At 45.4% G+C, this 15,084-nt stretch overlaps 1 long non-coding RNA gene across 1 annotated transcript; it reads right to left on the reverse strand.

The window, feature by feature from the left end:
* Nucleotides 1-7,543: 7,543 nt before the first annotated feature.
* On the reverse strand, nucleotides 7,544-8,023 carry LOC127669971 (uncharacterized). The gene is made up of 2 exons (XR_007974447.1): nucleotides 7,916-8,023; nucleotides 7,544-7,829 (listed from the first exon to the last, which is right to left on the reverse strand). It is a non-coding gene; the product is annotated as an uncharacterized LOC127669971 (long non-coding RNA).
* Nucleotides 8,024-15,084: the final 7,061 nt, after the last annotated feature.

A 15,084-nucleotide genomic window follows, 5' to 3' on the forward strand; every position in this document is an offset into this window, starting at 1 on the left:
CAGAAGATCAATACCCGATTCTGTATTCTCTCTTTCTTTAGAAACACCCCTTGTGGTTTGGCCCATTCCCCCCCACACACACCCTTTCCCAACCATGTAAGGCCAAGGAACAGACACTTTCGCTTTTGTTTTTTTCTTAAACCCCTAATAGATAACCCTGTGCCTCTGTGCCTGTCTGCTACCCTGCTGCACCAGGAAGGATGGTGGTCTGAGGTCAAGCTCACAAACTCTCTTGCATTTACATCAGATCCCGAGTCCTTGGTGGTCTTCTTGGGGGTCTTGTGAATCGGATAACAATATGCCTCATGGGTTATAAAGAAAACCTGGTACCATCAGTGCTGGGGGGGAGGGAGTCCTGTGGACTGGAACAGCCTGGAGGTTTCGGGTTGTGGGAAATGGGATGTCTATGGGGCAGGATGAGGTGGGTAGGGGTGGGGGGAGAGTGGTTTTGGTGCATACCAAAAGTGCATGTCATTAGGGACCAGAGGAGCCTGCGGTTAGGATTGGCTTTGGTACTCACCACAGGTACAGCTCAGTAGTGCTTCTTCCTGGTAGATGGAAACCCATTTCACAGGTTCCTGGTGAATGACGCAGGCAAATGTCCCACCAGCAATCCTAGAGTCCAGCTTGAGCTGTGCCAAGATTGCCATGTTGGACCAGGTTAGCAGGCCTGCCCCTTTTTGGAGTGCTTGCTGGTTTTTGGTTTTTTTTTTTTGTTTTTTTTTTTTCCTTTGAACCTAAATGACTTATCTGGAGTATAAGGTATCAACATATAAGACTTACTGAAAGATAGGTCTCATAAAGGACTTCATGTAATGTACCTGACCATAACTAAAATATTGTCTCGAGGGTCTTTAAAGTGATTATGGTTTTTTTTGTTTTTTTGTTTTTTTTCAAGACAGGGTTTCTCTGTATAGTCCTGGCTGTCCTGAAACTCACTCTGTAGACCACGCTGGCCTCAAACTCAGAAATCCACCTGCCTCTGCCTCCCAGAGTGCTGGGATTACAGGCGTGCACCACCACCGCCCGGCTGTGATTATGTTTTCTTAGGTGGTATCCATACTTCTGTCTATGACAGGTTCCCTATCTGGGGGGAGTGTGTGTTGCCTGTCCCCTGAAAAAGTTTTGTTATACAATAGCATAGGCCTGCCACTTTAAGAGGCTGATCACTAAGAGATCAGATGCAGCCACACCCTTCTGCCCTTTGGCCCCTGAGACAAAGGACTGACCGTTCCTGCTGAGAAGGTACAAATCTCTACTGGTTGGGGGGTGGTGGGGAACCAGCCCCAAAGATATAAAAATCAGAATAGTCTTTTGTTGGGGGAATTACTAGAGGACCCCCAAAATACCTGCTGTGATTGTTACCAGGGTGACATGGCTCCTGGATCAAGTTAGTTGGGGTTTTTCTAGTAGCTGAGTTCATTCAGAGGGCAAGTTAATCATAAAATGGAGTCTGAAAGCAAAATGGAGTTTGTAATGTTAACCTGGGTCCTTCACGAGATTCGGAGACTGGCTGCTTAGGTCTGCTGCCTGACTCTGGGAACTTATAGTGGGTGGGTATAGGTGGCGATTTGAGGGGTGTTTTGTGTGCTTGGTACAGTATTTGCCCACTACAGAGCTGGGGAAATGGCGCCAGGATGTGTTACTCGCTGCTTCAGAACACACTGTATAAATTAACTTTTATTTGTCTGAGACAATTGTCATCTCCGGGGCTGACTGCCTCAGTCTGCTAACCTAGGCCTGGAAGTTTCTAGCCTCTGTACAATCTTACCTAGGCCTAGATTGTTTTAAGTCTCTGAGACTTACTGCTGAATATGCTCGCCCCCTTCCTAGTTCTTTCTGAGCTCTGGCTGGCTGGTTCAACTCGGCTGTTCTGGCTCAAACTCCTCTCCAAGATGACTGACACAATCTGGCTTCTCGGTCTCTGCTTATGGCTTGACTTACCTCAGACTAACTCTAGAAATCTGTTGGAATCTTCTTGCTTCTTCTTATCATCTCTGGCTGATTCTGTCTTCACCTGTGTCTAGCTTATTCTCTCTCCAACCTGTCTCTGTAAAACTCTCCTAGTAAAGCTGCCCCCTCCTTCCTCTCTCCGCACTGCCCCTCAAGCAGATTCCCTTTCTTCTCTGTTCTCAAGAGAGTTGGACCTATCCTGTTCGGTCAAATCTTTCTCTGATTCATCCCTTTGTCTGCCACTCCATTAGACGTCCCTCTCACACAGGGTGCTTCCTTCTACAAACTAATTTTACCTTCATTGTTTGGCATTAAAGGTGTGTAGGAAGGGCTGGGCCACACCACAACTAATTTTTTTTTTTTTCAGTAAATAACACAATCTCAAGATTCACAGTGTGATCAAATAGCCTGCAACATCACTTCTATAGCAGATCCTCTTCAGGGTCTCAGCAGAGCCAAGCCTCTGTATTATCCTCTTGCTTTCTGTAGTTTGACCCAGGTTGGAACCCCAAACATGGAGGGAAGAGGATGGCCCCCACCCTATCCCCGACAAACACACACACACACACACACACACACAAACCAAGCTTTGCTCTCTTATGGTGTCTTAGTGTTCTGTTGCTGTGGAGAGACATCATGACTATGACAGCTCTTATGAAAGAAGACATTTCTATACAGAGAAACCCTGTCTCGAAAGACCCAAAATAAATAAATAAATAAATAGAAAGGAAGAAAGAAAGAAAGAAAGAAAGAAAGAAAGAAAAAAGAAAAAGAAAAAAAGAAGACATCTAATGGGGGGGGGGGGGCTTGCATACAGTTTCAGAGGGTTGGTCCATTTCCATCATGGTATGGAGGAAGATGGCATGTAGGGAGACATATTGCTGGAGAAGTAGTTGAGAGTTCTACATAAGGATCCGCAGGCAACAGGAAGAGACTCTGGGCTCAACATGGGCTTTCGAAACCTCAAAGCCCGCCCCCCAGTGACACACTTCCTCCAATAAGGCCACACCTCCTAATCCTCCTAATCCTTTCAAATAGTGATATTCCCTGGTGACTTGGCATTCAAATATATGAGTCTATGGGGGCCTTTCTCATTCAGATCCCTACCTGTCTGAAGATGGGATTGGCTGGTTTGGTTTTGCAGCTGCAAAACTGGGGGAGGAACTGAGGGAGAAGGCCATGAAACACCTCCAGGAACTGGTGCTTTCTCTGTGAAGTGAGGCCTTGGCCTGACCAGGCTCTGCTGCTGCCTGCATTCACATCTTCCATTCTGGCCATAGGCCCTTCTGGACTTCAAGTTTGTTTCTTTGGGCAGCTTCTGCATCCACAAATTCATCCCTATGTCTTCCAAAGGTTGTCTCTAACCAGCAGTGGGAGCCCCTACTGATTGTGTAAGACCCCCAAAAACCGAGGGTGCCCTAGCACCCCACGCCTCGGAAGGCGACACCCAAATCACTCGCAAGAAACGGTCTCAATTCACTAACATGAGGATTTCTTTTATTCCAGAATTCTGGGTTCCACAGCCATACACCCCACAGGGTTAGAGGACTGTGGGCCCTGAGTGCAGAATTGGGACAGCTTTTATAAGTTCACAACGAAGCCCATGAATCACCAACCAATCATTCGTTAGCAGCAAGAGCCCGTGAATAACCAACCAATCATTCCTTAGCATTGAGAGTCCGTGAAATGCAAGCCAATCAATTTGTACGACTCCATAGTTTTTAGGCCAATCAGTTTAAATTATCGGAGCCGCGCTCAGTGGACCAATTAGTTTCCTGTTTTCTTGGAGACTATAGCTGCATGAACTCCTGGATAGGTAATGGCGTAAGCAGTTTACAGAAGCAAGATAAGCTTAGCCCATTTCCAGTAACCTTGTGGGGCCAGGATCACCTATTCAAGGCCTTTTTGCTAGCTCTAAACAAAGGGCGGGCTCTGGAATGGGACCTTTTACCTAGTTTCTAACAAAGAGCACAAAGAGCAGGCTCTGGAATATGAAGTGTTTGGGGCTCCTTAGAAGACTGGAGTTAGGCTATATTTTCTATTCTTTCAATTTCATGGACAGCTGCCCTCTGTACCACCATCCCCACCGTGTGCTTTGCTGAGGCTTCTGAGGTTGCTGAGAGTGTGTCCCAGCCAGTGGCTCTCCACATTTGTCACTCCTCCTTTCTCTGAGGCAACCCGTGGCACCAGTGGACAGGTAGGATAAGCTTGTGTTTTGGAGGCCTTTGAAAAGAAACAGGTCCAGAAGATGTCAGAACATGGATCCCACTGGGCCAGCATGCCCAGAGTGTCTCCACATTAGCACTAATCTATAGCAGTCCCTCCCTGGAGCCTAGGTCAGGGAGGGTAAGAGGAGAGGAGTCCAGCTCCAGAGATGAGTGGGGGTGGTCTGCAGACATGCCAGATGGGACCTGCCTACTGCCCAATGGTCTTGATCTGAACTGGGGACAGGGAGCGTCCTGCTAACATTACCCGGCCTGTGCTTCATGTTGAAGGTTAGCTATCACATGCACTGGTCAAGGGCATGCCCTTTCCTCCACCTTTCCATGCTTTCAATAACTTGGTGGCCAGAATGTTCTGCCACCCAGGACTTTCACCCTGGACGCTGCTACCATGCCCTTGTGGCACGTCACGAAGGTGGAAGCCAAGAGGCTGAGACATTCTATTCTGGGGCCTCTTTGTCTCTATGATCGTGGTCACTCTCATCCCCTGGGCAGACCAGCCTTATGTGTAAGGATTTCTGTGTCCCGAATAACATTGCCTGGTCCTCTCTGTCTCAGGCATTGATTTCCTCTTCGGGCTGGTATCTTGCTCCTGAATCGCCCTTGCATGCCTCAGTAGGCTTTGCCTGGGGGTAATGTGTGTGGTTGCTTTGATACTGGAAGAATCTTTCTAGTACTTTATTTAGAATAGTCACAGCTGGAATATGCGCAGAAGTGTACCTAAGAAACCTCAGCTGGATAGGAGACATATGGCTAGAGAGCTGGAGTGCTGCTGTAGATCAGGAGCCTGAGGCAGGAGGATCACAACTTGAGGTCAGCTGAGACCATACAATGAGTTCTTGTCTCAACATTTAAATATTTTATATATATATATATATATATATATATATATATATATATATATATATACACACACACACACATATATATACACACATATGTATGTATGTATGTATGTTTGAATGTGTGTATGTATGAATGTATGAATGTGTATGTGTGTTTGTATGTATGTGTGTGCATGTTTGTATATATGTTTGAATGTGTGTATACATGTATGTATGTATGTATGTATGTATGTGAGTATGTATGTATGCATGTATGTTTTTTTTTATTTGTTTTTTTCGAGACAGGTTTCTCTGTGTAGCCCTGGCTGTCCTGGAACTCATTCTGTAGACCAGGCTGGCCTTGAACTCAGAAATCCACCTGCCTCTGCCTCCCAGAGTGCTGGGATTACAGGCGTGCGCCACCACCGACTGGCTGCATGTATGTATTTTTTAAGCCAAGTTATCTTGGGCTATCTCCAGACCTTATAATAACTATTAGCCTTCAACCCTGTCTGTTACCTACCATCCTTGAGGCAGCCAGCTATGACAGATCAGAATGTATGCTAAGCCCAACAGGCTCTGGCCCATACCAGCCCTCTAGCTAAGTATGCGGCACCATCCAGATCCTGTAAAACACTTCCTCCCGTGAAAGACCACACCCCGTCTTTAGGAGAGATGTTAGTCTCTTGGCAGAGCATCCCACCTACATAATGACCTTCAAGGGTGCCCAGAGAACTTCTGGCTTTTTTTCAAATCACCAAGACCATTGATTTCAAAGAGGAAAGGTCTCTTCTGGCTCATGGTTTTGGGGGCTCAGTCCTTGGACAGTTTACCTATATCAGAGCAGCACATTAGTGTGTGAGGGAGTAGCCGAGCAAGATGGCTCACCTCACAACCAGGGAAGCTGAGAAAAGGAGGAGGCCAGGACCCCTCTCTGACCTCTGACCTCCCGTGGGGCTCCACCTCTTAGAAGTTTCATCTCGCCGGGCGGTGGTGGTGCACACCTGTAATCCCAGTACTTGGGAGGCAGAGGCAGGTGGATTTCTGAGTTCGAGGCCAGCCTGGTCTACAGAGTGAGTTCCAGGACAGCCAGGGCTACACAGAGAAACCCTGTCTCGAAAAAAATCAAATCCAAAAAAACCAAAAAAAAAAAAAAAAGAAAGAAAGAAAGAAAGAGAGAAAGAGAGAAAGAAAGAAAGAAAGAAAGAAAGAAAGAAAGAAAGAAAGAAAGAAAGAAAGAAAAAATAAAAAATAAAAAATAAAAAATAAAAAATAAAAAAAACATGCTTTAGTGGGGTGGCTTGGGAACATCACCATAAAGTTGTTTCAGATTAGTTTGTTTTATACAACTCTGACACTCTGACAAAAGCAACTTAAAGGAGAAAGGCTCACAGTTCAAGGGCACACAGTCCAGCGCAGTGGAGAAGTTAAGGTGGGAGGAGCTTGAGGTGGGTACTTGCACAGCATCCACAGCCAGGATACAGATTGCAAAGAATGAAAGTCTTTGATGGATCTAATTACACAATTAATTAATTAAAAAGGCAAACATCAGGATGGGAATAGAGTTTAGTTGATAGAGTACGCACCAAATATGCACCAGATCCTGGATTTAGTACCCAGGACCACAAGAAACTGGACGTTGTGCCTCATAATTGCAATCCCAGTTCTTGGGAGGCGTGGACAGGAATATCAAAGTCATCCTTCTTGGATTTGCAGGAAGCAAATCTCCCCTAGGGAGACTCTGTACACACCCATCCATCCATGGATGCAGATTAAAAGTCCAGGTGCATGCTCACTAAAGACAGGCCTTTGCTGGCCTCTGAGGATGCTAGACCATTTTCATGTTGCAATCTCACCCTGGGTTGGTCTGATCATTTCTGTATCCTTCGTGTTTCAATAGGGTGATCTTCCCTGTTATGACCAAGATCTCAAGAGCTCAAGTCCAATGCTGCTAGCCTGCTTTAGACTAGGAGCTGGGTCCACAGCCCCCTGTTAGACCAGCTGTGTCAACAAGCTATTCTTGTGGGAAGGGTGGCCTTACAGGCTAGGGGGAGGTCGTGGTGGTGCCTTATCAGCTGCTCAGCTTTCACTCAGTGTGTCCCTATTGTTACACATAAAATTCAGTCAGGGAGGGGCTGGAGAGATGGCTCAGCGGTTAAGAGCACTGACTGCTCTTCCAGAGGTCCTGCGTTCAATTCCCAGAAACCACATGGTGGCTCACAACCATTTATAATGGGATCTGATGCTCTTGTCTGGTGTGTCTGAAGACTACTACAGTGTACTCATATAAATAAAATAAATAAATCTTAAAAAACAAAATTCAGCTGGGCAGTGGCAGCGGTGCACACTGCCTGTAATCCCAGCATTCTGGGAGGCAGAGGCAGGCAGATTTCTGAGTTCGAGGCCAGCCTGGTCTACAGAGTGAGTTCCAGGACAGCCAGGGCTATACAGAGAAACCCTGTCTCGAAAAAAACCAAAATCCAATAAATAAATAAATAAATAAATAAATAAATATTTAAAAAATTCAGTCAGGGAGGTCATAGCTCACATCACCCAAAAGCACGTTTATTGGGGCAGCTTGGGAACGTTACCATAAAGTTGTTTCAGATTAGTTTGCTATTGTACAACTCTGACACTCTGACAAAAGCAACTTAAAGGAGAAAGGGTTTCATCTTGGCTCACAGTTCAAGGGCACACAGTCCGTCGCAGTGGAGAAGTCAAGGTGGGAGGGGCTTGAGGCAGGTGCTTGCACAGCATCCACAGCCAGGATGCAGATTGCAACGAATGATGGATCTTATTGGGAGGTGGCCGAAGTTTCCGGAGGCAGGGCCTGGCAGTAGGTCATCCGGGTATGCTCTTGAGCATGTTTGGTCCTGAGCAGTCTTTCTTCCCCCACCCCTTCTCTCCCTTCCTTACCGGAATTTATCCCCAGCACCCATGTGTAAAGATGGTTATAGCAGCAAGCACGTGTAACTCCAGCAAAGGAGAAGCTGGACCAAGAGGATCCCTGGAGCTTGCTGGCCAAACTGCAATGAGAAAAACAAGGCATAGATCAATCCAGGAAGTCCCTGGACATGAACCTCTGGCCTCTATATGCCTGGCATGAATAGCACATGCATCCCCAACCAACACACACATACCACACACACGCACACACACACCACACACACATACACATATACACGTGTGCACACACACATTCACACACACATACCACATACATATCACACACATACCACACACATATACACACACACGTGCGAACACACACACAAACACACATACACACGTAGACACACACATACCACACACATATCACACACAAACACACTATGTGCACACACGAACATACATGCACACACACAAACATGAATACACACATTTGCAGAGAGAGACAGAGAGAGAGAAAAAGATACAAACAGAGTTACAGAGACAGTCAGAGACACAGAAAGAAAAATGATGGTCTAAAGAAAATAACCCAGCTGGAGAGCTGGCTTAATGGTTAAGAGCATCGACTGCTCTTCCAGAGGTCCTGAGTTCAATTCCCAGCAGCCACATGGTGCCTCACAACCATCTGTAATGAGATCTGATGCCCTCTTCTGGGTGTCTGAAGACAGCAATGGTGCACTCATATACATAAAATAAATAAATAAATCTTAAGGGAAAAAAAAAAAAGAAAAGAAAAGAACCCACCTTGTCAGAGCCCCTGGGACAGCCTTTGAAGACAGAAAGACCTCTGATCCTAGCCCTTGGAAGGCTGAGGCAGAAGGGGGCTGTGAGTTCCAGGCCAGCCTGGGCCACAGTGACACCATGTCTCCCATGTGGAATTCATCTGCAGCTCTGAAGCTGCTTAACGAAGGGCAATGTCTCAGGTTTCACAGGAACAAAGATTCGGAGTTCAGTGACCTAGGAAGCTGAGGGCAGCGGCCTGATTCTGGTTAGGGAAAAATGCAGGGTTTAGAGACAATACCTTGTTATGATTAACAACAGACGAGCAACATTTAAAATCCCACATATAACTCTGGGAACAGGAGAGCTGAGGTTCTTGAGGTAACGAATGGAAAGACCAGACATTGGAAATGCACCGATGAGCTTACAGGACCGACGAGCGAGCGGGTTCCGACGGTCGAGCAGGTTCCGGTGAGATCTAACCTTCCACGAGGCTAAAGCCGTGATTTCTCATTGAAGGACTCTCTGCTTTGGACTTGAACTAGATCCTTCTCCACCATGGCTCACACTAGCAGTTCCCTCCTGCTGTTTTAATAGAACTTTAAGCCCACAGTTTTATTTCTCTCACTATGTCACGCCACTGACTCAGAGGCGGAGACTCTGGGGTTAGCTTCTTTATGTGACTGCAGGGCTCCATTGGGAACCTTCACATAGCCTTTGTGCCAGGTCGCAACTATATTTCCTCTGGCGGCTGCCAAGCATCTCCGAGACACACCCAGCTTCAGCCCTCACCGTCCCTGCCCCCGCCCCCATGTCATCTGCAGAGAACTTCCTCAGGTTGACTGCTGTCACCATCATAGTGAAGTTGCAGGTGTGTCCTCCCAGATGTTAGGTGGGAGGTTACACTCTACTGTAAACCTCCTAGCATGTAACTTCTTAAACACCCTCACTCACAATAATGGGTTCTTTTTTCTTTTCTTCCTGTTTGATTTTGACACAGCATTGTATAGCCCAGGCTGGCCTGAAACTTGCTATGTAGTCAAGAATGACCTTGAGTGTCTGATCCTCCTGCCTCCCGAGAGCTGAGATCACAGGCGTGTGCTTGCTACTATATCTGGTTTATATGGCCTGGGAACGGAAGCCAGGGTCCTGTGTGCTGGGCAAGCACTTTACGAACCGCGTCACATCCCCAGTCCTCACTCCTGACAGTTTCTGTCATACACATCTTAATGGGCCCTGCGGCAGTCAAGGAAGTTATGTGCCCTCACCACTTCATCAAGCATACATTCTGGAAAGTTCTCCAGCTTATCGTCTAAAGCCAGCTCAGCCGGTCAGGCAAGCTCAGGGTGGTTATCTCAGCGATTCTGAGCTCTGCCTTTTTGCCTACTTCTTGTCAGTAGGCTTTCCTGTAACATCTTAAATTCTCTTATGTATTAATTTCTCAAGAATTTTAAACAACCAACAGGAAACACCAAACAAACCAGTCCTCTCAAATACTCTAAGTGATCCTGCAAACCACTTTGACCTGGAAACTACTTCAAGTTCTCTTAGACGTCCTAATGTGGCCTTACATCTTATTTAGTCTCAGTTCAAAGCCACAGCAGCATACACAGGACCACAGTAAAATTGTCTGTTCGTTTCAGTGTGTGTGGTTTATGCCAACTTTGGATGCCTACGAGAATTTTTTTGCTAAGATTTTATTTTTTATTTCTGTGTATCTCTCTCTCTCTCTCTCTCTCTGTGTGTGTGTGTGTGTGTGTGTGATCCACTTATGACTAGAAGAGGACCCCTGGAACTGGAGTTACAGGCAGTTGTGAGCTGCCATGTGGGTGTCGGGAATTGAAACTGGATGCTCTGAAAGGATAGCCAGTTCTCCTGACTGCGGAGCCATCTTTCCAGCCCTGCCTGTGAGAATTGAACATTTTATAATGAAAATAATACAAAGTTATGCTTAGGCTATTTTTAGTTGTATTCAAATATGTTTATTTAACCATCTTAGAGTGCACGGTTCAGCGGCATCAAATACACTACCTATACTGTGTACCTCCTGAACTTCCTTTCCTCCCATCCTGACAAATGTCCATCTCGTTTCTAAATGTCCTGTTATAGGGGCTTCATGTATGTGTAGTCACAGAACATAAACCTGTCATGCCTGGCTTATGGCTAGGTTATCTACGCCAGTGGTTCTCAACCTGTGGGTCGCGACCCTTCCCCAAATAATCTTCAGTAAACAGGGTTGTTTACATTACGATTTCTAACAATAGCAAAATTACAGTTATGAAGTAGCAATGAAAATCATCTTATGGTTGGGGGAAGGGAATCACCCCGACGTGAAGAACCATATTAAAGGGTCGCGGCAGTAGAAAGGGTGAGAACCACCGATCTGTGCTGTGGCGCAACGGAATTCCCTTCCCTCTCAGGCTGGCTAGTGTTGGGCCACGGTTGTCCGCATTGCGCCCGCTCACTCACCCGGCAGCGGCGGCACCTGCACCGCTTGCTCGCCAGCCTTCAGTTACTGGGAGCAGCCTTGCTGTGAGTGGGGGCTACACGCACCCATTTGAGCCCCTGCTTTCAATTCTTCTGGGTCCTACGCAGAAGCGGAAGTGAGTCACATGGGTCTATTTTTATTTCTTGAGGAATTCTCGGCTTCTCACAGTGGCTGTCCCACTCACACTTCTGCAGGGAATGGATCACCTATCCCGTGCCCCTGTCAGCGCTGGCTTACCAATCGCCATCCTGACCGTGTGCAGCCGTGCTCGCTGCGACTTGGATTTGCATTTCCCTAATGACTCTCCTTGTGGGATTTTTACCCTGGTGTTGGCCGGTTGCCTGGAGCTATTGGCAATTCAAATCTTCCACCATTTTTTTAAAATTATACTCTACACGTTAACTCCTTATCACATATGCGGTTCGCAAGCGTTTCTTCCATTCCACAAGATGCTTATTCGTGTTCTCTGGTGAACAGGAATCTAACTTTACTGAAGTCCAGTTTATCTCCAGCACAGCCTGTGTTTTCTGTATCTTATCCAGGAATCACTGCCAAGATTTTTTTCCTAGGCTTTTCCCAGCCTCCTTTTCCCTCCATTTAAAGGTGTTTTTTATTTTTTATTTATTTTTTTATTTTTTTTTTTTTTTGTGGTTGTTCTGTTTGATGTAGGGGTGAGGGGCGTTTGGTTTGATTTCATTTTCACACAGTCTCAGGTATCCCAGGCTGGCCCCAACTCTCAGTGTAGCCAAAGATGACCCGAAGCTGATTCTCCTTCTCTCTCCTGAGTGTTGTTATTCCTGATGTGTGTCCCCATGCTCAATTTATGTCACTGGGTTTTGAACTCAGAACCTTGTACTTGTTAGGAAAGCAACTGGGCTACGTCTCCAGCCCTCTATCAAGAGTTGTACAACTTCAGCCCACGCACAGAGGACTTTGGTCCATGTTTGTACTGTGACATAGATTCTATCTATCCCTTTGCCTCTGGATGTACCGAAGGGCTTGCCAAGCCTCAGTTAGCCATTTCCCCTGACCCCAGCCTTCTCCCGGAGACTTCTGTGTTGTTGTTTTGTTCTGTTCCTGGTTGTGGGCCAGCTATGGCGACGGAATCCAATGAGTGTTTCAAGTCCGTTTGTCTGAATGCAGCTTGGATCTGCAAGTCCTCTCACTCGGAGGTTTACTGGGCGCGTGCCAGAAGCACCAAGAATCCAAGCCAGATGGTTATCATCTGGCCTGCCGGCTGTCCCGGCTGCTCCTGCCACTCTCAATAAAGATTAGAAAAATGGGGGAATGTTACCAGTTTAGATTTTATTGCCTTCTGTAAATTCCATCCATTCCCAAGTGTCTTAAGCCAGCAGGCTCCTTCTGCCTGGACTCCTACTCTGTCATCCCTGTCTGGACATCTGGTGGCACCGTCGTGTGTCCTGCTCTGCTGCCATGATTGTCTTGTCGTGTCTACACGTGTGTTTTCATGGTTCCCGGAGAGGAGCCCCCTACATTAGGTGCAACAGTGAATCTGAGTGCAGACCACTGGCACAGGAAGGGAATGGAACCCCAGTCTGGGAAACCGATGTACACCCTGCCTGGGTGAAAACTATGAGGATCTAGAGGGTGGAGCCTAAAGTCCCAAAGGCTTTGGGGGGCAGATGAGGGGGGCTAAGATGGCTACCCGAGAGATAAGCCTATATTAGCCAAACCACTAATGGTTTCCCTGGGGATGTCCCGGGGTTGTCATTGTGATGGTAATGGTAGGTGGTATCCCGGCCACTGTGATGGTGGCTGGTGTGCCATGCTGGCTGCTGTGCTGGGGGCTGTTGGTCTTAGAGGCCAGAAGAGGACATTGGATTCCCTAGAGTTGCAGGTGGTTGTGAGCCGACATGGTTGGTGGAAAACAAATTTTAGTTCTCTAGAAGAGCAGCAAGCACTCGGGACTGGATTCTAGCCCCTCTTCTTGATTTTTTTAATGGAAATGAGAAGAGTTTCATAGACACAAAAGAACTGAACAACAGGAAGTCAACCATAAGAACAACAACATGAACGACAACATGAACAACAACATGAAAACAATGTAAACAACAATGTGAACAACGTGAAAAACAATGTGAACAATATGAACAAAAACATGAGCAACAATATGAACAACAGGGTGAACATGAACCACAACATAAACAACAGTGTGAACAACAACATGAACAACATGAACAACAAGACAAAAAACAACATGAACAATATTAACAACATGAACAAAAACATGAGCAACAATATGAACAATAGGGTGAACATGAACCACAACATAAACAACAATGTGAACAACATGAACAAAAACATGAGCAACAATAAGAACAACAGGGTAAACATGAACCACAACATAAACGACAATGTGAACAACAACGTGAACAACAATGTGAACAACATGAAGAAAAACATGAGCAACAATATAAACAACAGGGTGAACATGAACCACAACATAAACAACAATGTGAACAACAACGTGAACAACATGAACAACAAGACAAAAAACAACGTGAACAATATGAACAACATGAACACTATGAACAACAACATGAGGCCCCTGAAGTGTTCCCTAGCTCTATCTCGAGCTCACGTGAGGCTGTGCTAGGATCTTCCCCTCACGCTACCACTGGAAGCTCCTGGCTTGCAGAGGATCCTCTTGCCAAATGCATGCAATGCTGATGACTTCACATCTGGGAGGCTCAATTGAGCTGTCTGTCTGTCTGTCAGGAGTTCCCTGTGCTGAGAGAGGGACAGACACACCTGCTCCCAAATGGAATTCCAGCCTGTGCTGTCTGCTCCAGCACACTTCTCTACTCCATGTTTTCTACAAAGTCATTATTTCACTATGTGCCTTAAAAAAAAATATATATATATATATATATTTATGTGTGTGCATGTATATATATGCCTACATATGTATACACACACATATATACACATATATAATGTATACATATTATATACAGGACACTGTATATATATTCATAGGATATATATACATATTACATATGGGGAGCTGTATAAATATACATTCATAAAACATATTACAGGGAGATATATGTATATATTCATAGAATATATACATATTATACACATATTACAGGGAGCTGTATATGTGTGTGTGTATATATATATATATATATATATATATATATATATATATATATACATATAAATAGGGAGCTATATATATTCATAGAATATATATATATTATGTACAGGGAGCTATATGTGCATATATATACATTCATAGAATATATACATGCAGGGAGCTGTATATATATATGTGTGTGTATATATACACACACACACACACATATATATATATATGTATGTATTTTTTTCATAGAATATATACATAATATACAGGGAGCTTCAGGTTTTATGTCCTAGAGGAAGAGAGCTTCACCACATTGCCTTTCATATCAGTGAGGTCAAATTAAATGTTGTAGCAGAGAAACTGCAGATCTGCTTGTCCATTTGTATCTACATGTGAAACTGAGCTTCCAGAAACATCACATGACAAGGTCATAAATAGCCCAGAGCAGGCAGGGTGAGCATGACCTCTACCTGCTACACTGTATGCATACACGCACACACACATGTGCATATGCATGCACACATGAGAATACATACGTACTTACTTGGCTGTAAACTAAGACGGGACAATGGCAGTGTCTTGCTTCACTGCCTTGGCTTTTAGTAATACAGCCACACAGAACTCTGACACCTTCCTCTCAATTCCGAAAGTACCCATACTCACGTGCACATACACACATATATACATCCATACTGTCTTAATTAGGGTCTCACTGCTGTGAACAGACACCATGACCGAGGCAACTCTTATAAAGGACAACATTTAATTGGGGCTGGCTTACAGGTTCAGAGGTTCAGTCCACTAACACCAAGGCGG

This window comes from Apodemus sylvaticus, chromosome 19 (genome assembly GCF_947179515.1).
Source record: "Apodemus sylvaticus chromosome 19, mApoSyl1.1, whole genome shotgun sequence".
Lineage (NCBI taxonomy): Eukaryota > Metazoa > Chordata > Mammalia > Rodentia > Muridae > Apodemus > Apodemus sylvaticus.